Source organism: Protopterus annectens, chromosome 13.part0 (genome assembly GCF_019279795.1).
Source record: "Protopterus annectens isolate FY-2018-M chromosome 13.part0, PAN1.0, whole genome shotgun sequence".
Classification (NCBI taxonomy): Eukaryota; Metazoa; Chordata; order Ceratodontiformes; family Protopteridae; genus Protopterus; species Protopterus annectens.
This window is the reverse complement of record NC_056747.1, coordinates 415,625,710-415,653,175: the sequence shown is the minus strand read 5'-3', so window position 1 is coordinate 415,653,175 and position 27,466 is coordinate 415,625,710. Positions and strand designations below refer to the sequence as shown.

General features: G+C 40.4%; 1 protein-coding gene across 2 annotated transcripts in view; it reads left to right on the top strand.

Annotated features, from left to right (window-relative positions):
- Nucleotides 1-424: 424 nt before the first annotated feature.
- The window catches only part of UHRF1 (ubiquitin like with PHD and ring finger domains 1), a 565,933-nt gene continuing 538,891 nt past the window's right edge, over nt 425-27,466 (top strand). The window contains exon 1 of one of the 2 annotated variants that reach the window (XM_044054049.1): nt 425-499. The gene's annotated coding sequence lies outside the window, so the exon portion shown is untranslated. The other variant, XM_044054048.1, reaches the window with a different exon arrangement.

Genomic DNA, 27,466 nt, shown 5'->3' with positions numbered 1-27,466 from the left:
TTTATTTTCTACTCTTCAAGCTTTATTGTAGGTATGGACAGAGACCGCACCATATCACTCCTGCTTACTTACAGCGTCATTAACATTTTTCATTACGGAGAAAAAAATATTAACTTCAGTAACGTTTAAAAAGTAACATCACCAACTCTTACAGTATTCTTATATAAACTTCAGTTTCACTCGCCATTATACGGGCAAACTTTTCTATAGAAAATAAACTGTCCTTAAAAGCTTATAGCCTTTAGAAGAAAAAAAACCCTCAAGAAATAACAACTTTATTTCACTACGCCGACACAATAAATTATTTACATACTCTCGCGGGGATTCGTGGGAGGTCCAGTACCGCGAAAATCAATTCGCGCGCCGCTAAAAAAAAAAAGTCACTGTACAACCTATCTTTAACAATGAAACTGAAGGTAGTAGTCAATAAGCTTCCGAAATGGGGGCTTGATGGGTGATAATACCCAATAGGCGTGAGCAGTAGGCGGGCCTTCGTCCTGTAAGTGTGGATGAGTGCACTGGTTGAGCTAGTGGCGCGAGAAAGCTTTGCATTTAGCGGTTGTATTATTGTGTACCAAGTGTTTGTTTTTTTATAAACCTTGTCAATTTAGGTATGTAGTTTATTTTGGTTGTGTTTTATTTACTATCTGCATAGTTTTTAGGCTGACAAAGTGGATGGCTTTGTTAAATATGGGGTTTTAATATTAAGTTTGTGTACATTTTTAGATTATTATAAGTAATAATGTGGTCTATTTATATATATATATATATATATATATATATATATATATATTTCACACACACTATCTAGTTTAATTACCGATGAGCGCTAGCATTAAGATGTGTAAGGCTGGAATTGTTTATGATTAGTTATACTACTGGTTTGTTGAATGCTGTTTAGCTGTAATTGTGTAACCCTTTGATATCTCTATCTTGTTATTGGACACAAGAGTTAAACATACAAATAATTTGTCTCTATCTATTGTGTGTGTGCAAATGGTGAAGTGGGTAGTTTGTAGAGCCGAGAATTTAGCAGTGGTTCGTTTTGTGTTGTTCAGGCCGTTCGTGTAGTTTGTAAACATGTTTAGTTTAATCTGATATCAGGTTGATCTAATATTCCTGATTTAAGTTTTTAATTGACTTAAATGTTGCTTCATTTTATAGTATATGTATAACGATACATACGTGTTTGTGAGTTATGTTCTGTTGGCGTTGCCACTTTTTAGTAAAAGTTTATTGCTTTTATTTATATTGTAATGATCCCTTGCCTCCAAAGCCCACAGGAAGTGGGGTATCGTCTACCTCTCTCTATACTAATATTGTACATGTAGAAGTGTACTTCTCGTTCCAGTCTTACTTTTGTAATAGTGCTACTGTTATGCTGAAAATACTCGTTTTTTTAAATGCTTTTGGTAATTGCTGATTAATGATCTTGTTTACTTCTTTCAACTTTGTAAGCTTATTTATAAGTGCTGCTGGTTGAGCGGGGTAAATTGTAGGACGCGCAGTAGTAAGTTCCGCCCTGGTCTGTGTGCATCCCGCCCACCACCAACCTGCATACGCGCTATATACGCGGATATTATAATAAGGTCATTAATTTAGAGCTTTAGAAAAATATACTTGCAGTCAAGTCCCCTGCTGCTCAGTGGCAAGCATTATCACCCAGTATTTTTGTATCTGCATAAAATAGATGCATAGGAGAGCAGCACTTGTTAATGCAAATCTGTATTAAAATTGAATAAAAGTATTACTACTAATGCTCGATCCTCCGTTAACAGATTGTTGTAGCGATCAAAGAAATGCCCCTGGTGCGAACTACTCGCATTAGTTTGTTGGTAACATTTGAAAAATAACCCATTCATTGGTTTTGTTTTTAATTCCCGCACAAACAACGAAGAGTGGATCCTTTCCATTTCGCTTGTCGCCCCAAAGTGGTGGGTGTCGCCTTCACTCGTATGCAGTTAACGTCAGTACTTTTGGTCGGTGCCATTACTTTCAGAAGAGCTACCAAAGTGCATGGGGTATACATCTACGCAAGAGTTCTGTACGAACCTAATAGCAGTGCCGCGAGGGGTGGGGACAATTTTAAATATTGCTCTAATTCTCTTCAGTGTAGAGGTATATTTCATGAACTATAAGTATGCAACTCTGGTAAATGATATTGCTGACTATAGTGCTCCTTGTTTAGGGGGGCAAAATAACTAGCAAGTCAGGGATGTGTGACAGTAGGTGAAGCGTGCTGCCATGTAATTAATGGATGGTAGTGTGTATGAAATCCATATAGTGATTGCTACTCCGTGCCAAAGGGTTTAGCTTGAGTCGCTTTTTCTGTCACGTGTAAATTGCACAGTTGTACCTCGTATTGCACATACAGCGTGCTTGCTGCCTGTTAAAAGTGAATATGAAGTGAAAACTCATGTCATGTGTGCTTGTAGTTATTGCTGGATGACACTGAAGTAACTGACTCGCCAATCAAATATGCGCCAAAATAAGGGGGTGGGTGTATTCTGCTCTGCAATAGGACGTGTGCTTTCTTGCCGCTGACGCGGGAATTTTAAGTCTGCATGTCCTCGCCGTGGTCGTGACGTATAAAGACATGCAGGTAGATGGGTGTGCCTTTTGAAGGTTGGGCGTCAGGCTGGTAACTCGGCACCGTAACAATTCACTTCCAATCATTAGCGGACCGGGGTTCTGCTGTGGCGATCCCTAATCGGGCGAAGACGACACACTACTTTTTATAGTGTTATAATTACCAGTGTGTTGCAGTCCTGTACTTCTGGGAATGTATTGGTCTGCGCAATAGTGTTTGCCCTTTTCCATAGATGGCGCGACCCTAGAGAGTGGTGGTGGTATTTTCCTAGGACTGTCTTTTTAGTAAGAGTGGAGTTTGCTAAAGCCGCTGTTTCTGGTTGCCCTTTGTCATCTGGAAATTGCGGGTTGGGAATATTAGCCTTTTTATTTATTTTAATAGCCTGTTAAACTACATGCTAACATTGGTGTTGAGTTTGTGGACGTATAGTGAATAGATACATTTACCTAATTTACCTTTTGGCATATATTTATATTCAGTAAGGAGTGTCTAATAAGATACAGTAAACGGGGAATTGAGCTGTTTTTTTTTTTTTGGAGGGGGGGGGGCTAGTGGAAATGCCTTGTATATATTAGGTTTACTATCAAAACACTGAAACCACTTCTCGAATAGTTGCGTCGCTGACCTGGAAGCACGAATCCTGTCATGCAGACTGCTCAGGATGTGTCTTTTTTTTTTTAATCGACATTTGGCGCATAATGCACCAGTTGTCATCCAAATAATTTTATTTATTTGCATTTGTTGACCAGGACTGTCCGAGTGGATGTAGGTCCATTTTCAGCGGAATCCCGGGGAGAAAAGCTCCACAGTTAAAATAAACACAGTAGTTACATTGGATTACATAGCGATTTAACATAGCAATTACTTACAACATATTTACAGATTAAGAACATAGTACATCAGTAGACAACTAGAATCTCCATCTGTGAAGTACATAACGGACATTAACAAATCTTACAAGAAGTTCCTGCTGTATAATAAGTACTAGGCTTATGAGCATCTGAGCTTGCTATAATCAAGGTAGTTTAGTGGAGTGGAAAGAAAGGTAGTGGTTGGATGAGGTGGGTGATATTAGAGTGGGAGTTGCAAGGGCATCGCCAACATGTTTTTAGGTGCGCTTTTAGTGAAGTTTTAAAGTGGGTGCATGATGGTACAGAGGTAATTGTTGGTGGAAGGGAGTTCCATAATTTGGCTATGGTGCAAGAGAATAGTGCTTCACCAGCAGAGTTATTGGCTTTAGTGATCTGCAAGTGATTTTTGTTGCTGGATCTTAGTGGTCTGGTGGTGCGATAGGGTTGGGGTAGATTCTGGAGGGATGGGACATTTAGAAGATGGTGTACTAGTTTGTGGGCGAGTGAGAGTTGATACCACTGAAGGAGGTGAGGGAGTTCAAGCCAGCCCAGTTCAGCATGTGAGAGACTGTGGTGACTATGGTAGGATGCCCCTGTGGCGAATTTGGCAATTTTGTTCTAGCATGTCTCTAGCGTGTTTAGATCGCATTGCCTTAGTTTGGTATATATTGGAGAGGCATAAAGTAGGGTGGAGATAAGGTGGGAATTTGCTATTGAAATCTTTGCTGCTTTGGTGAGAAGTTGCATATTTCTGTACAACGCTCCTAGCTTTTTGTGGGCTTTTTTTATGGTCGTGGATATGTGAATGACAATTTCCACTCCTAGCAATTTGGTGTGTTCAGTTGAGTATATAGTAGTGTTGTTTTGAGTATGTTTGGTGGGTTGGAAGATGAGTAGTTTAGTTTTGAGTATTAATTGGGCATCAGATAACCAAGTTTCAACAGAGGAAAAGGCTTCCTTTGTGACTTTTTGCAGTTTGGGTAGGGGCTGGGCTGAGCAGATTGAGTCATCTGCGTATTGTACGAGTGTGCCATGTTTGGTGGCAGAAGTTAATTATTTGGTGTAAACAGAAGAGTAGGGGTCCAAGGATGGATCCTTGGGGAACCCTTGTGTAGACGGGTAGTAGAACAAAAGTAGGTTAATATTCACATTCTTAGTGAAGTCATTGATTCTCGTAACCTCCACCACAAGATGCATGCCTTGTATCAGTTTCCTTCATGAATGTTAAATTGTGTGTGTAACTTCGAACATTGACTTTGGCAGTCGCATTACAGCACAGAATGGGAATATTCCCTCTCCCTGCTGTAGTGCATTCTTGGAGTTTGTATAAAGTAGGGGTGTGTGGGGGTGCAGGGTAGCCTTGCCCCCCCCCCCTGCAAAAACATGTTTTTATTGTTTTTTTGGGTCTCCCAAGGAACCTAGACTTCAGCTAAAGTGCACTTTCGCTGAACTGTCTCTTGCTCAATTTCCAAGTGTTCTCATCGATGTAGAGCAGTAGACTAATGTGTCTCTTGGCTTTTCCCGGTTAGGGGTCGCTACAGGGGAATTCCGGTCCGCTAATGATTGGCAGTGGATTTTTGCATGCTGCGTTGCCGGCCCTGATGCACAATCTTCAACGAAGGTACGCCCATTCACGCATGTCTCCCCACAGAAGACGCTCTAGCTGAGAATCTAACAGGACAATGTCTTACTGTGGGGCAACAACGCTACCGCAGCACCACCACCACAGTTTATAGAGCAGTAGACCGATATATCTAGCTAGCAGTGGCGAACTTCCTTTACACCGCACTGAATTGTACTGTGTAAGTAAGTGTGGGAACACAAGTCCCATACACATGTGCAGTACATCAAGAAAGCCCCCGGCTACTAAGGGGAAACAGAAGAGCGGCACAGCGCTGTTGCACGTTTAAGAAAAGTTACTTGTTTTCTTAATGTCATTGTATAATAGCAACAACCTGTGGCTGGTTGTGGGTAATGCTGGCTTTGTTTGGTTACTCTGGGTTTGTTCTCTTGACCAAGCCAGATTATCTGTGGATAAATCGGCATTACCCACACTTGGCCATGGGTTGTTGCTGTATTATCTCTACTCCGTACACAAATGTGCTCTCATATTAGTATTTTATCATGTCAGTTCAGTTAAGCAACATTTTGACACGATGCAATAACTTCCACACTGTTGCATTAACATGTGTACATATACAATGCACTCACATTCACAGGTATGTACTGTGAGCCTCAACTGTACTGGATACAGAAATGACTGAGTACATTTTTATTTTAGTTTGTTTCTTTAGCCTAGATTCCTAAGTATATTTTGGAAAATAGTTTTTTTTTCTCAAATATCTTCATGCAAAGATTTTATCACTCAAAGAAAAAGTCCAAATACAAAACTGTCGGGTACAGCTAAAAAAAATTGCAGGATTCATAGGCACGTGGCTCATACCATGAGCATCCCACCTTACTCTGCTTTACAGTTTCAAGCCCACCGCATTGATTGGCTTTTCTACAGTCCCCTCGTCTAGAAGAGGGATTCTGTTTATCATAGCTCCTATTAGTATGTTATATGTGAAGAGCTACACCCAGCACTCAAAAGTACTTCTAAAACATCAGAATCAATGTAGACAAGGATGGATTTTGTGTGCCTCCATGAATCAGCAAGAAGATGGGTACGGATCACCTTCCAGAATGCTATATCAGTGGGAGAGGGACCAGAGATTTAGGTTTAACTCTTACCGGTATCCTATCTCAACTGTCCAGATTTTTTGCCTGGTTTTCCTTTTGTTTCTGGCAAATTGAGGATGAAAATAATCAGTGACAGAACATCCATACTAACGTAAAATGTTTTACTCTGCCAACATTCTAAATTTATAAACAAAGTATTTAAAATGCATCCTTTTTTTGCCTCTGTTCAGATTTCTTGGGCTAAGAGGTTTGCCTGGCATGACTGTGATTTTCATATCGGTTTGGTGATAACTTATTGTCATGAAATGGCACAATACATTTGTGTGACACTGTAGATGAAGTAGATCTAATGTCAGTTCTTAACCTGTGGGTTCAATTTTCATCCTTGGAATAGACTCTGCTGCTACCATAGCGCATTGTAACAAAACCGAAAAAGCTCTCATCCCTTACCCACAGTGCATCTGTTTCCTCTGATCTTCTTTGCTGCTTTGAGTTAGACATGGTTACCAGTGATCTTGAGCAATATAAATTAATTTGATATATCTTCCTAAAACTTTAAACTGTTTATAATCTTTGTACTTTATCCCTTTCTTATCCCTTCTTCCAATAATAACTTCTTCACTCTACATTGATCCCTTTCCAGAGTGACTTTTATCTCCATTCTTGGAGAAACATAAATCCCCTTCTGTTATGTTAGCTCTTTTTCTAAAGGTCTAACTGAAGACCATGCAGAGACACTGGTGAGAGAAATCCTTTTTGGCACAAGGTATGACCAGCTCCACCTTGGTTCCTATCCTGATGGGTCAAGGATTCCATTGTTATGCTATTTCCATTTACTTTGTCCACTAATTTCACTTGAAGGCAGAACCAAAGCTATCTTTATCTTTGAAAACTGATTACTACTCTGAGCTCTGTGGTTCAGTTGGAACTGGATTCCTTTCTGTGCTGTCTGTTCCGAGGGGCTAGACTCCACTCCTGAGTTCAGAGCCTTTTCTGCACCTCGGGACTTTGGCACGGATCAGCTTGGCTCCAGCTTCTGCTTTTGAGGGGGTTCTCTTCGGAATGGGAGGGGACCTCAGTTCCCAGACCCACCCATTTGGACCTAGGGTCCCTTCTTTCTCTGGGTGGATCTGCCTTTGAGGCTATGAAGAGAGCTGTGACTGTAGCACTTAGTTGACCCCTTCCTACTGGGAACAGGCATACCAGTCTAGCCTGTGTTCGAGTCTCTACCATTGCTTCCACAAGGGCAGCGAGTACCAAAACCTCAGGAGTCCAAAAAGGAATACTCTCCTGATATTTCCCCAGATCGTCGCACTGAGGTCCCTAAAGAAGTGTAAGAGGAAGCACTTGGGTTCCTGAAAGGAAACCATCTCAAAAGAAACTGACTTCGATGAGGGCAAAAGATCCCCAAGATCACCTCCTGACATTTCCTTTGGAGACATTCTAGAAATCTTAAAACAGGAAGTCTGCAATCCATCTGAGGAGTCTGGCTTACCTGCCTGTCTACCTCCTGGGTAACTTTGCCTGCTGGTGAGCTGATTGAGTAGATCTCGACATGTACAGAAGACACTACACCATTGAACCTGTTCCCTGGGGACATAACAAAAATTCAGTGCCCAGGAGGATCAAAAATTCTGATAAAAAGGTTTGCCTTTTGATGCCATGGTTGTAGCGGCAGCTACAAAAAAGGAACCAGCTGAGGAAAGTTCCTCCTATTCACCCACCCAAAAAGGAGTCTTGGGCGATGGATGAATTTGGGAAATGGGTTTATGCCTAAACCACTTTTGCGTTGCGTCTGATTCTCTTGGCACAGTTTACCAGATTGTTGTGGGAGCTGCTTTTAGGAGCTTTCAGATGATCTTTCAGGGTCTGTCTCTGAAGAGCTTCTGGAATCCGTTACTACTTGGCTATCCTGAAGTCCATATCCCACTTCATCCAGCTGAAGGGACAAGAGCAGCAGGTTCAGGTGTTGCCATCAGGAGACTCCTGGGTGTGCTTAAAGTCTTTGGTTTGTTAATGCTCCCTTTGCCAGCGCATTTGTTTCACACCTAAACAGGTGTGAGAGAGATGGAAAAACCTTGTCTGCTATGGACATACATTTTTCCACTCAATGATCATTTTCAAGAAGTCAGTAGTGGAAAGATGGGGTTCAAAGAATCCCAAGGGTCCTTTCAAGACACATGGCGGTGGCTCCCTTGGGGGCAGAAGGGGGAACTTCAACTGATGACACCACCATCGTGGCAGAGGTGGCCTGTAAAACCAGTACTATCTAGTAATATTTAAATTGGATAAATATTCCATAAAGGTAAAATAGTAATTAGATGTAAACAATTTACATAAATTTAAGTAATCTTTAAAAAACAAACTTTAAATATGTGTAAAGAAATAATGTAATAAAAATATAAATATCAAATAGCGTAACTATATATGACATTAAGATGCCAATAATATTAGCTTAAATACATCTAAATATGTATATAAATTACATACTATAGGCATATACAAATGATAGGTGTCAGACATAATGTCCATATCACACTAAATTCATGCCCGAAGGCAATAATACATAATATAACCTAAAAAATTGATTGGGTTAGTGTAACACCAATAGTACATACACCAAAATCAGTCGTCTCTATGCACCTCATATGCACAAATATACTTCAGAGTGACTACTTGGTTTAAAAAATTCCTTAATGCAAAAACTACATTGCAAATGTACATGTATTTAAAAGTAAATTTACATCGTCAATCTAACTAGTCTCAATAGAAATGCATATAGTTTAGTTGACGAAAACATTGTGTATTACAATGCAGAATCAAATGTATAAAAACACAAAATTTATTCCCTAACAGGTATCCTACCTTATAAGGCTCTTTAATTTTAATATACAGCTAATGGAGCAACCATCATTCAATCCTGGGTGTGAATATGCGTTTAATCTGCCATTTGAGTTCAAGTTCTTCAAGTAACAACTTGGAAGGCGCACCCCTCTTGTTTTCAAATACTTGATCAATAACCATAAATTTGAAAGAATGGTCACTAAAAGATATGTTTGGCCAGTGCGTTTTCTTGTTTCTTCTTTTTTATTGCATATTGATGTTCGTATATGCGTTCACGTAACTTACGCTCTGTCTTCCCAACGTAAAATCCTGGGCATTTGTGACATTGGGCTAAATATACTACCATACAAGTGTTAGTTAGCTCTACAATGCATTTCAAAACATTTTCTGTTTATAAAGAATCTATTAGACTCATATATATGCTTACAATAGTTACAGTTTTGGCATTTGAACATGCCTGGGGTTCGTGTAAAATTACTAGTAGTGCCTTCAAGTAGTGTTTTCATATTCCTGCCTCTCCTGAAGGTTATTTCAGGACGGCAGCCTACCTTACTACACATTGTAGAGTTGTTTTTAAATATTCCCCAATTTTTCTTAATGTCAATAAGAAAGTAACTATTGGTATGGTAAGTGAGAATTAGTCTAGGATTAGTAGTCGGTGTTCGGCCCTGACTGTTATTGCCTGAGATGGGAGTAGAATTAAAATTATTGTTGCACTCGCCATAGGCAACCATTTTCAAGATAGTTTGGTACAAACCTCTAAGTCTTTTATTCTTTACTTCCTTCACCAAATCATTTAATAATTGTGGTGGGTAGCCTCTATGTAGAAACATGTTGGTTAGTAAGTCACACTCACTAAAAAAGTCAACGTCCAAGCTGATAATTCGAGCGGCCCTTACCAGTTGCCCCTTAATTACCGATCTTTCCTGATAATTAGGGTGGCAACTACTATAATGTAGGAAAGAATTGGAGTGTGTAGCTTTCCTATAAATCTTTGCCACAAATGTTTTTAGATCATAATTTTTAGTCAACCATATATCTAAGTATGCAATGGCGATGTTGCTGAAAGAAGAAGTGAAAGATAGAAAATCTGTGGAGGCATTTAGACAGTCCAAAATCATTGTACTGTCTAGTTCTTCACCTTCAAAAAGTATAACCATGTTGTCCAGGTAGCGGGTATAATACTTTATCTTCCCCATCAGTGTCTGATTATTAAAGACAAACTCTCTTTCCCAGTGGGCCATGACCATGTTGGCTATACTGGCTCCACAAGGTGAGCCCATGGCCACCCCGACTTTTTGAAGATAAAAATTGTCACCTAACATAAAGTAATTATATAATATTAAATCCAATAGTTCTATCACTAATGCAATTTCAGTTACTGTCGCATTGCACCTCTTCAGGGATATCCCCACCCAGTCAATAGCTATATTCAAATACAGGTGTATAAGTCTTTGACGTCGACCGTTAAGAAATTATATTTCGGGTCGAAGTTAAGTTCTCCTATTTTAGCCAAAGACCACGAATCCTTACATATTTGGTCTTCTTGGACCAAATACTTTTGTAGAATAGAGTCTACTAACTTGGCACAAGTATAGGTGGGAGATCCACGTCCATCCACTAAGGGGCGCATAGGTGGATATTCTAGCCCCTTATGTATTTTAGGAATCCCAAATATGCATGGGTACCTTGGATATACAGTAGTTAAATAATTGTATTGATCTTGTTGAATACGGCCATCTGTGAACATGTCTTCAATACAATTTTTTATAATGTGATAGGCTTTTTTTGTGTCCGATTTAGAGCTTAGTTCATAAGCATTACTGTCCAACAATCTTGACATTCGTAATCAACCCTATCGAAAACCACAACACCACCACCCTTATCAGGTTTACAAATACGTAAATTGTGAGATTTCACAAATTCTATTAATTCAAGTTCTTGCTTAGAATTCTTATCTTGTTTAGTACAGTATAGTGATGTAGGTATTTGCCTTAAATCTAATTCACACATGTTCTCAAAGCACTGAATTGTAGGGTGCAATGGGGGGTTGAATGTACTAGGTACCTTGAGTGTGTCATTGATAAAATTATTAAGGTTATTGCCGAACATCAAGTTGAAATTAAGTTTACGAGTAAACAACTTAATATCAAGTATGGTATTCACTAGGTCAAAATTGTGTTGGGGGACATAAGTATACCCTTTAGCCAAAAATGCAGCTAACTCGCTGCATATAGGTACATCAGAGTAGTTGTAGATATTGAAATCACCAGTGCTATTCGTTATTACAGGTTTTGTAAAGCCAATAACATCATCCACATCAGAAACAATACTACTGTTACCAAATTCTGAATTACATTCTTCAGTAACATCACTGCTGTTCAAGTTGTGTTCAATATACATAACTGAAGTGTCTGTACTGTCCCCAATGGCAAGATCAGCATTGCAATCATCTTGACATATACGATGGTAATTAGCAATGCTGACTGATGCCTCTATCATGGCCTGCGTTGTTAATCTTTGAAAGTTCCCCTGGTTCTGATGATGTTTGTTCCGTTGCTTGGGGATTGCTCCCAAGCGATTGGCATCCTGATAACCCTGCTGGTAGCCTGTGGGCATAGGTTGGCCTCCATTAGTATACTGTGCTCTGCGGTTCTGCAATCTCGCACTTCTCCTAATTGTTTGTTCAGGTTGTGTTTCGCCCTCGGATAAGTCCAGCTCAGGTGTGGCAGTAGCACTAGATGGAAAGTTAGGCTGGTTGGAAGTAGCACCATTGTTAATAGTACTACGTCCATGGGCTGGTTTAACAGTCTGCCATATTTGAGATGTTGCAGGGAGGGGTAGGCTGTACCTTGCTCATATGCTTTGCAATCCCGGGTTAATTTCTTAATTTTATTTGCTGTTAATTTACTTAAATATTGGTCTATGCTGTTAAAACTACGACTATAATCAAACTTATATCTGGCAAATTCCTCATGTTTAATATCAGAATCCAAGCATGTTGGCTTCATTGATTTAAATCATTTAATCATAAGTTCGAGTAAATCCAAGCCTTGTTTGTCAAATAGCACAATTAATTCTTTATGGAATTCTGAGTTGGAAACCAACCCAGTAGGATACTGAAAGTGCCTTAAACCTTTAGGTATCGCTTTACATGAAAGGCATTCCTTAAAATACGATATCTCTAACTGTAGTTTTTTAGTTTTAACTAGTATTTTATCAAATGCCTTAAGTTTAGAAACAATATCAGTAGTGCTATTTACTGCCCATCATTATTAAGAGGCATCCGTTCACAATTCGCTGTATTGTCTTGCCTAGATAGTGAAAATCCTTCAGCAAACCAATTGCCAAGTATGGGAAAGCCATTAAGATCTCCGCTACCCATATGTAAATTAGGTTGAGTTTGCCCTCTTATAGTTCAGTGTTAGGGCCTCTTAATGGATCTACAGTATTAGATAAAAAATTGTTTAAATCAAGTTCCAACGCTCCATTTTGATTTGCATTTACTACTGGCGTTGGACAGTTATTTGAATTGGAACCAACACTTCCGGGTAGCTCGCGTTCGATGGAATCTACAGCCTGTAGTGCTGGTTTACTTATCCCAGGTCTTAGTAGTGAATTTGCTGCCGTGGGGTGGGCTGAACTCTGTCCAGAGTTGCCTGGCAGCGGTGTTAGCAAATTCTTCATCTCCTGTTGCTGGGAATCCAAGCGATCAAGTCTCGCACAAAGCGAGTCCATAGAGTCAAAAAAAGAAGAATCCTGGTCTGGCATAACATTAACAGTTAGTGCGACAGCTTTATCGCAGCTCTTCAATATACCTGGAGTTGTGTTAGGCGAAAAATCGCTGACAGTACTCTCCGTTCCTGACGCCATAAACTACTACGAAACTAGAAAACAAACTGAGAAAACAAGAACAGGAGCAGTCAACTTCCGCCAAGCAGAACAAGTGTAGCCACAGGATGATCAAAAATTTTATTGGTGAAGTGCTTTTCGTCTGCTTAAAAAGCAGACTTCATCAGACATAATATACTCTGTACCAGCATGCTTTATATATTGGAAAGCATCACTAAATTGAAACAATTAATTTGCTCGTTAAACACTCCCAGCTAAATTAAAGGAAACTTACTTCATACATTAACTATTGCTAAACCCCACTAAGCTTCATATGATTCTCTTGGCACAGTTTACCAGATTGTTGTGGGAGCTGCTTTTAGGAGCTTTCAGATCTTTCAGGGTCTGTCTCTGAAGAGCTTCTGGAATCCGTTACTACTTGGCTATCCTGAAGTCCATATCCCACTCCATCCAGCTGAAGGGACAAGAGCAGCAGGTTCAGGTGTTGCCATCAGGAGACTCCTGGATGTGCTTAAAGTCTTTGGTTTATCAATGCTCCCTTTGCCAGCGCATTTGTTTCATACCTAAACAGGTGTGAGAGAGATGGAAAAACCTTGTCTGCTATGGACATACATTTTTCCACTCAATGATCATTTTCAAGAAGTCAGTAGTGGAAAGATGGGGTTCAAAGAATCCCAAGGGTCCTTTCAAGATGCACGGTGGTGGCTCCCTTGGGGGCAGAAGGGGGAACTTCAACTGATGACACCACCATCGTGGCAGAGGTGGCCTGTAAAACCAAGGGTGCAGAGATTCTTTAGTAAACCCTTTCAGTGCTCTTGAAAGGAGGCCTGACTGGCTGCCTTTAGAGGCAGTCGGGGGGGGCAGCTGTTTCTGTACGAGAGCCTAACTAGAAATAACATCCGATATCTGGGTGCAGAGGGTCATTTCTAGAAGTTATATTATACCATTTTCCCTTCCATCCCTCTTTGCAAAATAATCCCAGATTTTTATCCCACCCAACCAGGGGGAGCTAGCAGTACTACAAATTCAAGAACTATTTATCTGGGGATAACTGATCTACAAAAAATCTCACCTCAAACCAGCTGTGACCTTTGAGTTCATAAACGCTGTCCTGAACATGAAGACAATAGCCTTTCTTCCCACTGAGACTGCAGAAACTGATTACAAGTCATGAAGGTAATCCACCGCAAAAAAGCATCTGCATGCCTAATTCTACAGGCCCTGGGGTTCATGGTGGAAGCTGCAAGTCTAGTCCCCTTAACCAGATTTCACCTGAGTAGGTACAACCTTGTTTGTCCCGCGGTGGATAGTCAATGGGTTCACAGATGGGTCCCAGCAGTTAGAATTGGGGGGGTCTAGCTCTACAAAAAGGCCTGGTCACAGGTAGAGTCCCTTGGGAATCGGTCATTGGACATCTCCTTTTTAGCCTTTACTTCTCAGAAGTCAAAGCCAATGTGTATGGTTTCTGACTAAATTCGCAAATTAGGAGCGGTCATTGAATCCCACTATTACACAAGTGTTGTTCAGGAGGGGTTGACTCAGACAAACAACTGGTGTCGGAGCTATAGACTAAAACTTAATGCCAAGAAATGCATAATGGTATCCTTTGGGAAGTCCTCCATCCTTGGTAGCCATCAATGTAGTATTGACAACGTGCCCTTTTAGAGTTGACCTAGTAGTCAGGGACTTGGGGGGGTACATGGTTAGTAATCTAGCCTTTGACCATAGTGTGTCTACAGTAGTGAAGAAATCATTCTATGTTGTACAACTTGTATACAAAGCTATGGCATCCAAGGGCTTCATTGTTCCACTGTATTCAGCAATCATCAGACCTATTTATTGAGTATAGGGCTCCACTTTGGATATGCCTGGGTAGGTACTTAACAATTGGAACATCCACAGAGGTTCCTCACTAAAAGAATACAGGGCATAAGTAAATGTCTTATGCAGACCATCTCAAGGCCCTATCTATTTTCTGTTTCCTGTAGGCTTTTGAGGAGAGATCGATGCCTGGCATACAGGGCATTGTCAGATCCCACTCTTAATAGCCTGCCTGCATATCCACCATGCAGACAGCACCAGAATTACCTGTTCTAAAGACTTAAACTGATCTGTGATCAGACCTTCTGGAGAGACTAGTATGTATCCCAAATACTACCATTCATGGAATTAGCTCCCCATCTATGTGAAGCAAAGTTCCTCCCTACCCCAATTAAAGTGCAACTTGGACAATTGGATGGGGAACAAGAAATTCATCCCTGGTTTGGCACCCATGTCTCCAGTAGACACAGGCAACCTGTAAATGGTTTAATCTCCCAGCATCCTGCGTACACTTATCAAGGGTATCAGAACTTGTCAGATTTGGGATGCAAGGTTAGGCTTAATGCCTGTGGTCATTGGGTTCATGGGTGTTTACTAGTCTATGAACAAGGGTTGCTTGCAACACAATGGTCAATACTAATGTCAACTTTGATTGCAGTCACCAACATTTGCAAGAGATTTCAAACATTGGACTCAATCAGATCAAACTCTAAAAGGCTGTCCTTTCAGCCCCTTCCAAACCCAAGGCCACAGGGACAATGGACGCTTCCCAGTTAGTGTGTGTGTAGGGGGGTTATTATCTGGGGAGCACTGTCCAAGGCACTTGGTCCCCCATGTAGGCCAACTTTGCATATCAATGTGTTGGAGAGGAGAGCTGTGCTTTTTAGCATTGCAGGCCTTCCAGGATGCTTTCCCTTCAGGGGCAATTGCGATTCAAACAGGCAACACATCAAAGTAGGAACCAGGTCTTATCCTTCATGTTGAGAAGCTTTGAGTGTGGCAATGGGTGAGCTTCTCCAACCGCCTTCTCATAGCAACTCCCCTTCTTGGAAGTCCAGTGTGATGGCAGATTCCTACTCTTGCCTTACAAGTGGGCCCTCAATCCAAAAATAGAACTTTCCATTAATGGAGCCAGCCTTGCTGTTATCTTTTCGCCTCTCCCCTGACCAACCCGTGTAGCAACTACTTTGCCTTAACCCTTCCCCAGGGAATTGCTGAGAGTTGCTCTTGTCCACAATTGGCCCTCCTTCATGCCTTTCCACAGATTCCTCTAATTCCAATCGGGTTGGAGAGAGGTAATCCTCGTTGTACTTTATTGGCCTTGACCAGATTTGCTTCCCCTTTCTTTGGCCTCTAATTCACTGAGCTTGGATTCTGAACCCGGTTCTAGAGCTCATGTCTAATCTGGTGGGGCCTGATCCACCCAGACATCTTGATCTAAAGTTGATAGCTTGGTTTTTCCAATTCCATTAATAGCTAGACAATCTATGCTCTCTTCACCTGTCCAACAAATACTTTTGGCCTCTCGCAAACAAGTCTACATGTAAACTTTATAACAGTAAATGGAAAGTTTGCTTTTTCGGCACGTCAGAATAACTGACTTCAACACCTGTTCATTTTATATGGAGGCTAAAAATGACAGAATCTTATATGAAGGGCCTTGGTATTTCGTTTAGGTTCATAGGTAAATACTAGCCTATTGGCCTTAGTGCTTATATAACCCTAGCCAAAAGAGGTTCCCTGGCTTTAGCCATCCAAAAAAAATATTTTCCTGTGTCCCTGTCAAGCAGAGCCATAGAAGTGATCCCTGGGGTGAATTTCCTGTTTTCCATCTAATTGTCAAGATTTCTCTTGGAGGGCTAATGAGCAGCTTTGCTTGACATGAATGGGTAGTCTGTTCCAGAGCATGTGAAGTCTTGGGACAGGAATCTATCCCTCCAGCATGTTCTGTTTATTGTGGTGACGTTTTAGGTCTCTGGAGCATGTGGCCCAGAGAGATTGAGATTTGTTTTTGTGTATCATGTCCATCGGATCTGGGTTAGACATGGCTTTGTATGTTAGGCAGAGGTTGCCTCTGAGTAGGCAATATGCAACGGAGTAGAGCTGGAGTTTTTTGAGAGAGTCTTCATGTGGCATCTGTTTGAGGCCTGTAATCCTAGTTCTGTGGCCTTTCTAGTTGATCTCTTGCTAGGTGCATGCTAAACGGGGCATTTTACACTCTAATGGGTCTGATGAGGGATGAGTAGAGAGGAATGAGTTCTCTGTCTCTGTCTGTCTCTCTCTGAGAACCCATTTGTGATTGAGGTGTGCCACGTAGAAGGATTTCCTGACTACTGTGGCGACATGATTATCAAAGGAGAGACTGCTGTCCACCTGTGTCCTAGGGTCTCATTACACTTTCGGTGTTGTAGGCTACCGCCTATGTGGTAGTTCATGGGTACAGGGTTTCCTAAGGGGATGACCATGCTCTACTTGGCATTGAGCCTTAGGCTATGACACCAAGCATCACTCAGTGAGGCCTCCGTGTAGAATGTCCACATCCTTAGGTGAATCTGTTATGGCTCCTAGTTTGCAGTCGTTTGTGAACTTCATTAACTTGGACTTCTGAGAAATGGGTGGTGAACAGGAGAGGACCCAGGACTGAACCCAGTGATACTCTGCTCGTCACTGGTCTGAAGTCTGATTTGGAGTCAGCTACTTTCATTGTGTGGGTTATGTCAGCGAACCAGTTGGCCACCCATCTTGACAGGATTTTATTCCCAGTCCAGTGAATTTATCATACCAGAGTGGGTAATGGTGTTGAAAGCGCTGGCGAGGTCAAGATAGATGGTGTGCATCACCTTACCCTAGTTTCTGGCTCTGGTGACTGCTTCAAAGAAGTCAATCGGGTTTAGTAGGCATGGTCTATCTTTTGCAAACCCAAACTGAGTGGTGTCCAGAGTTTGGAGGTTACCCATGTCTTTGTTTATAAGCTCCAGGATGATGCCTTGCCGACTGGGCTCCTCAGGCTAATGGAGCAGTAGTTCCTGGGGTCAGTGGTGGCACCCCTTCTGTGGAGTGAACTGTTGTGCGCCATTCCATAGGCACAAAGCCTGAAGTGAGGCTATGGTTGAACATGGTACTTTGGTGGGGTGCCAGTTCGTTCTGTAGTTTGTGCGGAACGCAGCCTGGGATGTTGTCTGATGCCATGGGTGCTGTGTTCTTGGCTTTGGAAAGTGTGGTCTTGACCATCTGTGATTACAGGGGCTTTGCAGTCTTCTGGTATGGAGATGGGCCCTTTGGGGGATGACGGGGGGTCAAATTTGCACTGAACCAGTCTGCCAGGATGTTGGCAGTATCAGTTGGTTCAGTAAATCTAGTGCTATTGTGCTGTAGCTCAGAGCAGATCTGAGTGTTGCCATTGAGATTCTTGACAACTGTAGAATGCTTTGTGGTTGCTTAAGAATCCATGGCTAGTTTTATTTTCTTAACTAACTTTGGGGGATTTTATGAGGGATCTCAGCTTCTTACTGAGGCTGACCAGGGGGTTCTGCAATCATGAGATTTTTGCTCCCCTTTTTTATTTATTTATTTTGAGGATAGCATCTTGGTTCTGTTGGGGGTGGCATGGTCCATGCAGTCGTGTATGTGCTTATACAGTGCTTTTGTATGCGATTCAGCAGTTATGCCTCTGCTTTCCATCTGTATGGGTGTTGCGAAGTTGGCCACTTCTGTCTTAAGCATGAAGTTGGCTTTGGAGAAGTTATTTTACGGTGGCTTCCTTAATGGGGGGGGGGGTTGAATATGGATGTCTAAGATGATTAGGTTGTGGTCAGATCTGACCAGTGAGGAGTTTCTCTGGCGTGGAGCATCTGTTAACCATATTGTTAATGACCAGGTCCAGGATGCTGCTGCCCCTGGTGGGGGTACGGACAAGCTGATCTAGGGTGCTGGAATTGATGAATTCCAGAAAACATTGAGTAAATGAGTTTAGTACAGGAATAGTTTTCCCAATTGATGGTGGGGGTAGTTGAAATCTCCCATTATTAGGGTATTGGGCTGTACCTTAATATTATCCAGTGTCTTGAGAAGCATGGAGTGGGTGTCCTGGGGGCATGGGGGATCTGTAACGAGCTACAACCTGAATTGCAGTCTTGCTCATTGTTAATTGTACTTTGATAATTTTGAAGACTGCTAAAGTCGCTCCAGCTCTAGTCTCGATAAGCTATGTCCAATTTTTCATATTGGTTTTGAAGACTCATCATTTGCTTCTCGTAAACTTTGTAAGGTTGCTTTGAGAGGTACTCTTCTGTTAAAGCTTCCTTGTAAAGATCCAACCCCTCTTTGGGACCTGTACTTGATGTGCAGGCAATTGTACAACCTCCTTTTGAACTGGCAGCAGATTGCGATCTTAAATTTCTGTCCTGGAAAACTATTTTCTTAGTAACCGTAACTTCCGCCAGAAGGATTTCAGAAATTCAAGCTTTGTCTTGTAAGCCACTATATTTGGTTTTTCATAAGGTTAGGGTTGTTCTAAGACCAACCCCCCTTTTTTATTCCCCCAACTAAATGTGGTTTCAGAAGTCTGTATTGATCAAACTATTAAACAAGTAGTCTTCCCCAAATTTGAAATTAAAGGTGAATATTGCTTATTAGACGTTCATAGACTATTATGGTTTTATCTTCACAGAACAAAATGTCAAAATCTGACCGATTGTTTATCTGTTACTCTAATACAACACTAGGAAAACCTGTGAGCAAAGTGACATTGGCTTGATGGCTAACAGATTGCATTTCTTTCATCTACAACAAATTGGGGATTGCTTTATTGAAGCTTTTGAAAGCACGTTCAACTAGAGCTGGAGCGACTTCAGCTGTCTTCTCATCTCAAGCCTCCATGGATATTTGTGCAACAACCTAGGCTACTCTCCATACTTTCATTACTTTCATTGACGATTGGATGGGAGAAAGGAAATTCACCCCAGGGATCTTAGTCAGTTGCCCTGCTAGATAGGGGTCCAGGGAAGTAAATAGTGTGGGAAGAAATAGCCAGGGAATTATGGTTAGGTTTGTATAGGTCCTACGGCTGATAGCCTAGTACCAACCTATGAACTCTTCACAAATTGGATCTGGTCTCCAGGGAGAGCATCATTCAGTTCAGTAGTGCTCCGGAATATCCTGGGAGTCCACCCAGGATCTAAAGTTAGCTGGAGACTCTGTCCTACAGGTTGAGGATAGAATGAAAATTGACATCGGATGAAGTAATGTAATCGCCATAACGTTCAATCAGTGTTGAATGAAAATGGAGAACTCCCCTCCCTCCAATCCCTTTGTGTTTGGATTTCTAGAGGAACACATGACTAGCGGATTATTATCCTTCGTCCATAACTGGTTCCAGATATAGTTTTAATGAACGTCTTGCAACTAATCCTTTGGTCTATCGGCAAACTTGATCTGAGGTAACTGGAATAGGTACATTGTATAAGCTAGGGTATTTTTTGGTTGCCATGAGGTATGGTAGCAACAGAGTCTGTTCCAAGGATCAGAATTGAACCCACAGGTTGAGGAAGAATGAAAATGGACAACACAGATGGTATGGTGAGTACATAACTTTTTTCTTTGGTATATGGAGATTAACCATGGGTGAGGCCATCCTATGGTACACTGTAATAGTGTTATGACAGAATACTTCGTATGTGCACTCTTGTATGTATTTCTGACTATACAGAGCAAGACAGACAAGAATACGTTCTAATATACAGACATGCGTTTAACAGATCAAGACAAATGCTCAGATGTACAGACATGCATATAACACAAACTTGTAGCAATCGGGCATACAGAAAACCGAACACAAAACTAAAACCTGTTAAGGACTGAAATATAGCCTTCTATTTGGGTCATTGTACCTTTGTGTGTGTTACTTCAGTATTGCGCTAATATTGAGATGTATGAGCAGGGTTGACCGCTCAGACGTGGAAGAAATGCTACCTTCTAGGGTATATTAGTCTCTTTACTGTGAAGCATGTTTGGCTGTATTGCTACCCTGGAGTTTGTCACCCCATGGAAAGGCAAAAAAAAAAGTTTATTACAAAAAATGTATTTGTACAACTGTCTGGATTCATATAACTTGTAGAGTGAGTGCACTGCTGATGATCTGGGTTCATTGGTTCAGTGCTGCACATATATTACTGCACTGAATAATTTGCCTTGCAGTGCTATGTGAATGTTGCTTATGTTTGTGTAGGTATTAAATGACCATGACCGGGTAAGTGAGAAGAGTGGGAACTATGTATTCATGTAGTCCCAACACTAGCATCCATGTCTTAGTTGTGATATTTTTCTCCTTTAGGCAGTAAGGTCAATGACCTTATGAATGAGAAACATATGAATGTATTCCATAATCTTTCCTTGGCTGTACTGGCGTACTCTTCCCTAAATTTCTCCCAACACATTTCCTTCTCCAGTCTATATCTTGATGCACACAAGCCATCTCACTACTATATCCTCTATCTTACTCTTTCTACCATTCCTTCTGATACCCATCTCTTCATCAGTACTAACAAAGATATCCTAAATTTCAGGGAATACACAAACTTGAAAGTAGGACTTGTAGGTTTTTTTCTTGGCCTGGTATCTCATCTCTACTGAAATAATCATCTCATGTCAATCTTTATTCTTGACTGGGTTCGGTTCAGACCACTTGGAATCCACTCGACTTTTATACATAGTTTGCGCCAGCCAAAAACTCTCAAGCTAAGGCTCTACCCACAATGCCTTTCTTTCCATTGCCTCAATCTTGTTTGCCACTTAAAAAATGGGACGCTCTCAGCTAAGCGGTTTAAGGTTTTTAACTATGTTTGGTTAAAATTCTTACTCTCTAGTTTTGTGACCTTGTCTTTGAGTGACACTTGCTGACTATTTCTACCCCCTCCCCCCCCCTTTTTGTACCTTACCATGACTTACCATTGTTGGTAGCAGGCCTCCCTTTCCTTCTTACCATAGGTAGTCTTTCATACCATTCTTTGTCTCCTTTTTCCCCTCTTCTCCCTTTACCCGTTTGGGTATTTTCTCTAATACCATTGTTGGTATATCTGTCAAAAAGGAAAATCCTTTCTTTTCTTCGTTTTGTGTGTGTATCTGTGACTGCAACAAAAGGGGACATCCAGATTCAAGCAGTGTCAGGACTATGGCAGAAAGATGCCCAATTCTGATGAGCATCTTTCTTGCATGTATCGTTTGGGTGCCTCTCACTTGGACATATGTAAAATTTGTCAAGGCTTTAGTGCCTGTACTTTAGCAGAGAGGCGCAATAAGCTCATCTTAAAAGGCTTATTGAAATGTTATTTTACTGAAGCCCTGTCTAAGGCAGAGACATTATCTCTTAAGCCAGATGTGAAGAAAAGGAGCCACTCTGTGCTGACCTCCATATGGCACATGAAGCTAAGTCCCAAAAAAATACAGGTTCTGGCTATTTCTTCGAAACCAAAAGCCAAAGTACTGCAAGTCTGTATCCTCCCCTCTGGCACTGAAAACTATTAAATCCACATTGCTGTCATTACTCAGACTCTAACCTCTTCAGCACCAATAATAGCTTCTGTACAACTTCCACTATTCTCTCATTCAATTTCCCATTCCCCTTCCACACAACAGCCTTTGGTGCCAAAAGTCTTATCTATTCCCAGGAATAGATATTCCAAAAAAGGGTGTACTAAAGGGGGTTAACCTAGTCCATTTCTGGATAGGCCAGAGTACCCTTCGGGAATGTCGATCTGTTCCTCGAGGAGACTCTCTCAGAATTGGATGTAGTCAGATTTAGTGGACCATTTTTTTGGCTGCCAGAGGCCTCCCTGCACCTTCACAAACCTCGTGTCCCATCTGGAGCTGAGGCTTGTTCTCCAAGGACTCCAGTTTATCCTCAAGCCTCCTTTCAGGGCTTGGAGCCCCTCACTTCGCTCCTGGTGCCAGCCACTTTGGTGCCGATAGTGGTTCTCGTCTTGGTGCTAGAGTAAACTTGTGGTCTTCGTATCCATTGCACACCTAGACAGTGGTTTGGCTGTCTGTTCCAAGATCTTTGTACTGGTTCTATTTGTTTCCAACGTGCCTTTCTACGGCTCTTGGGGCCATGGCAGTTTTGAGCTCTTTCTACTCTGGTGGTTTGTCGGAACCCCAGTTCCGAGGTTCTTTCTCTGTTCCAGGCTCCCATTCCTCCTTTAGGTGGGTCTGCCTTCCAGATTATGGGGAGAACTTTGACCTCAGGAGGCTGCCAGCTGGTTCCATCCACATCTGTTTGACATTTTGTGTTCCTCTGGTTTGCAGCTGTCACACACTGCTACAGCTGGACAGCAGGTACAAAAGCTGCAAGACTCCTTGATTCAGGGTCTCTCCTCTTCAGAACCTCCCTGTAAGAGGAGGTGCAAGTGGAACATCTTTGTTTCTCTAGAAGCATTAGCCACTGAAGACACAGATTGCGATGAAGGGGAAAGGGTTCCCACTGTTACCCTTGAAAGATGTTTTGGGGACATCCTGGAAATATTAAAATAGAGGGGTGGTTGGAAGCCCTCAAGCCCAGCCCGTCCTCTGAGGAATCTGAGAGACCAATAATGGATGCCCAGGGGGTCTATAACTAATCCAATTGCTGAATTTTTAGATGGCAAAGTGAAGGCACTTTTACAGGGTGAAAGATACTTGTGTAAAGATTCTTGGATTTTTTATCCAGGATGGGAAAAGCAAATTTTTGGAGAGCATTACACATTCATCACTATTGATGTAAAATATTTGTATTCTGTAATACCACATGAACATGGTATTGAATGGGTAAATTCATACTTATTCAAAAAAGGACAGTCACAAAACAGTATTAACTTGTATGAACAACTTTTTGATGTGGTCCTTAAGAATACTTTTATACTGTTTAATGACAATTTGTACTTGCAGAAAGAGTGTGTCGCTATGTCTCCTTGTGGAGGCCTCTATGCTAACATTGTAATGTGTGTTTGGGAAGAAACTTATCTTTGGATCTCCCTTTTACCAGTGGTGTAATGTTTGTTTACGTTTTTTAGATATTTTTGTTGTGGTGTGGGAAAGAAAGTCGAATTTTTAAAATACATTAACAAAACTTCCTTTTTAAAATTTACAGCTGTAAAAAACACAACTTATCTTATTTGGATGTTTTTCTGAAAAGATTTAGATAACCACATTTACTTATCAGAAATTTTTCGTAAAGAAGCATACAGTAATAATCTTTTGCATTTTGATAGCAATCACCCCTACACTCAAGAGGACTGTTCTAAAGGGAAAATTTGTCAGAGCAGCTAGAATGGTTAGCAAGTGGGATGATTTTGTTTCGGAATGTAATTTACTAAAGAACATGTTCACACAGAGGTTATCCCATCACGATGATAGACATGATAATGAAGTAATGACTAAGTGCGATAGTGGACGTTTTACGCCTTTTTATTAGGGCGTTTTACACCTTTTTATTAGGACGGACACTAGTCAAATCAATTGATCTACTAACTAATGCACGTCACATGTAATTTTTTGAGTGATTTTGATAGGAATGAACCCAGTGAATTTAATCATTGTATAAGGAATAGGAAGAATTTCACTAGAAGTTTTATTACAACTTTCAGTGCTGATAGTTATACCATACAAAATATTCTTTTTAAGAATGGAGTCTATTGACTAGTGCCCCTCCTTGCGTAATAAATTTGACTACATTCCGACTATAGTTTTATAAAAAAGGATGTAATTTGAAGTGTGTTGAAGCTACAAGAAACACTAATTGTGGCATTCAGTACAAGTGTGGCAGGTGTAAATACTGCAAGTATGTGTTAGAAACTAGTTTTGTATCTATAAATGGTCATGGCATTAGAATGTTGGGGAAATTAAATTGTAACACTGACAAAATAGTTTATTGTGCAGTATGTTCATCTTATTTTTACGTTGGGAAAACCTGAGCATAAATTAAAAGATCGGAATGGTGAACATATCAGAGCAATTTGCGGCAAAACCGAAACACATGCCTTTGCCAAACATGTGAACATACATTCTTCACATTCATTCAAATTTGGACAATTTAAAATCGGGGGGGGGAGGGGTGGCATGGCATACCTTTTTGGAAAAAATGGTATTACAATGGCAGATTAAACTTGATGCACATTGCTGGCCAGGATTACATGGTGCACTTTCTAGTACTTGGCATTTGGTAATATTTAACCAATGTTTATTAATTACCATTCACACAATTTTAGATTTATACTTGTATATAATTTTCTACCAGATAAGAGTTTGAGGTACTGTATTTCCGATGAATAACATTTAATAGAAGAAAACGTACTATCATTCACATCAGTAACTAGTGGGCATTATGGATCTTTCCATTGCAGAACCGACAGCAGGAGAAACCAGATGAAGAGAATGCATTTTTAGAAGAACCAGTTGTTACTATTGTATACAATTCTACTGGGGACTTTAAGATTTTTAATTACTCTGATTTTCATGTTGATACTACTTTAGCTAATTTTATTAGCAAAAGGTTTCATTTTAGTTCCTTCATATAGAACTAATGTAGCAGAGTTTATTACTGATTTTAAATTTATTAGGAAGTTGAGTTTAAACTTACTACTAGGAGAGGCACCATCCTCTTTCACACCATTTTATATTACTAGTACATTTTGCCACCATTCCCATCCAGACGTGGCTTTGTTTGAAAAAATATGTATGTTAGATATTTTTCACAAAGTAAACGAGATGAATAATGAATACACCACTAGTTTTAATTATAACATCACCAAGCAAGAAAAACAAGCACTTGTGTATTTACAACAAGCACACGTCAGGACCATGAAACCAGATAAAGGAGGGGGCATAGTTATTTTCAATTTGGACAACTATAACAAAATTCAGATCATTTTAGAAAGTGACACTTGGGAGGAGGTATCAAAGAACGAATTAAATACAGCTTATAGAAGAGTTAGGGTATTTCTTGAATTATTCATTGAAGTAAGGCTAGATATGACTGTAGCAAATTATTTACATATGTCGGCCCCAAGGATACCTACTATTTTTGGAGTACCAAAATACATAAATGCATAGACAACCCACCCATGAGACCATTGGTCGACGCTAGAGCAAGTATTACTTATGCTTGCTCTAAATTTATTGACCACACCTTAAAGAAATATGTGGCTCAACAAAAGTACATTTGTAAAGATTTTTGGACAATATAAACCATCTACAATACCAAGATGACTTAAACTTCCTCACAATAGATGTGAAAGACTTGTATTCATCAATTTCTCACAGAGGGAATTGAATGGGTGAGTTTATTACTACATGATATGGGAGCCCCCCCAGAATGAAATAAAATTGATGGCTGAATTATTGGATGCAGTTCTTTCCAACAATTACATCACCTTTAACAACCAATATTACTTACAAAAAACAGGATGGGCTCTCCATGTGGTAGTACATTTGCAAATTTAGTAATGGCTTGCTGGGAACATGAACATGTCTTTGGTGTAACTACATACACAAGTAAGATTAAATACTATGTACATTTCCTGGACAAGATATTAATCCTGTTCCAGGGTAACCAACAGGAGGCTTCTAACTCTTAACTTAAACAATACTAGTACATTCTTAAAATTCACATATAATTTTTCACGGGATATAATTGCTTATTTAAGTAAGGATAGACAAAACCAATATTTTAAAGCCAGGATTTATAGAAAGGAAACATATTCAAATGCATTTCTTCACTATAGTAGCTGCCACCCTGCCCACAAAAAACGTTTGGTTAAGGGACAATTTGTAAGGGCAGCTCGAATGGTTACGGATGACAACCAGTTCATTGAAGAATGCTCAACACTTAGGATAACCTCTTTTTTTTAAACCTGTCCATATTTCACTCCAAGAAATTTGTCAGGAAGTGAAAAATAAGAGAAGTGGGCTTTTACAAAGCAATACTATCAAGTAACCAGAGTTTAGAAACAAATAGTTGCACATTACAGGATGGGACACTAAATGAAAACAGACTTTTTACGTATTGCATAGACAGTTATTTTATAAATATTTTGAGGAAAAATTGGGACTTTATAAACATGGATACACATTTACCAAGAGGCCCTATTGACTTCCCTAAAATAGTTTATAGAAAAGGAAAAAACTTAAAGAACCAACTCTGTACTCAAACTCTGCTACACTTAACCATGCAGGTACGAATAAGTATTTGTCATGCCCCTATTGTAAATATATGGAGCAGGGAACAAAATTTAGTATAAGAGGTTTTGAATACAGTACTAAGTACAAATTTGATTGCAACTCCAAGGGAGTGGAATACCTGCCTGTCATACCTGTCCTGCCTTCTATATTGGAAAAACTGACAGAAGGCTTAGGGACAGGGTTTATGAACACACGTATGCTATTGGGTCTAACAAATCAGAGAACGCATTGGCCAGGCACTTCATGAAAGCACCCACCCATGGTTTTACTTTTAGGGTTATTGTATTCCCTATGACACTAGAGGAGGGCCCTTTTCCTTGCTCTTAGAGAAATTATAATAGAGTTGGCAATTGCGTACCTTTGTATGTTACCCTCTGGTCATTAACAAAAGGTATTCAATTAAGTGTATACTACAACTTAAAAATTTGGTTAGGAGTTAACTATTATGCTGTGTCTAAAATGGTCTATGCATACTATTGTCTTGGAGTGTATTTGACTTTCAGCTTCTTAAGTCAGGTTTTGCTGTTTTTATCCATGTGCTTTTAAGGTTTATTGTACTAGAACATAAAAATAAAATATAAATGCATATATAATAACTTTAGCTGCATTAATATTTCAT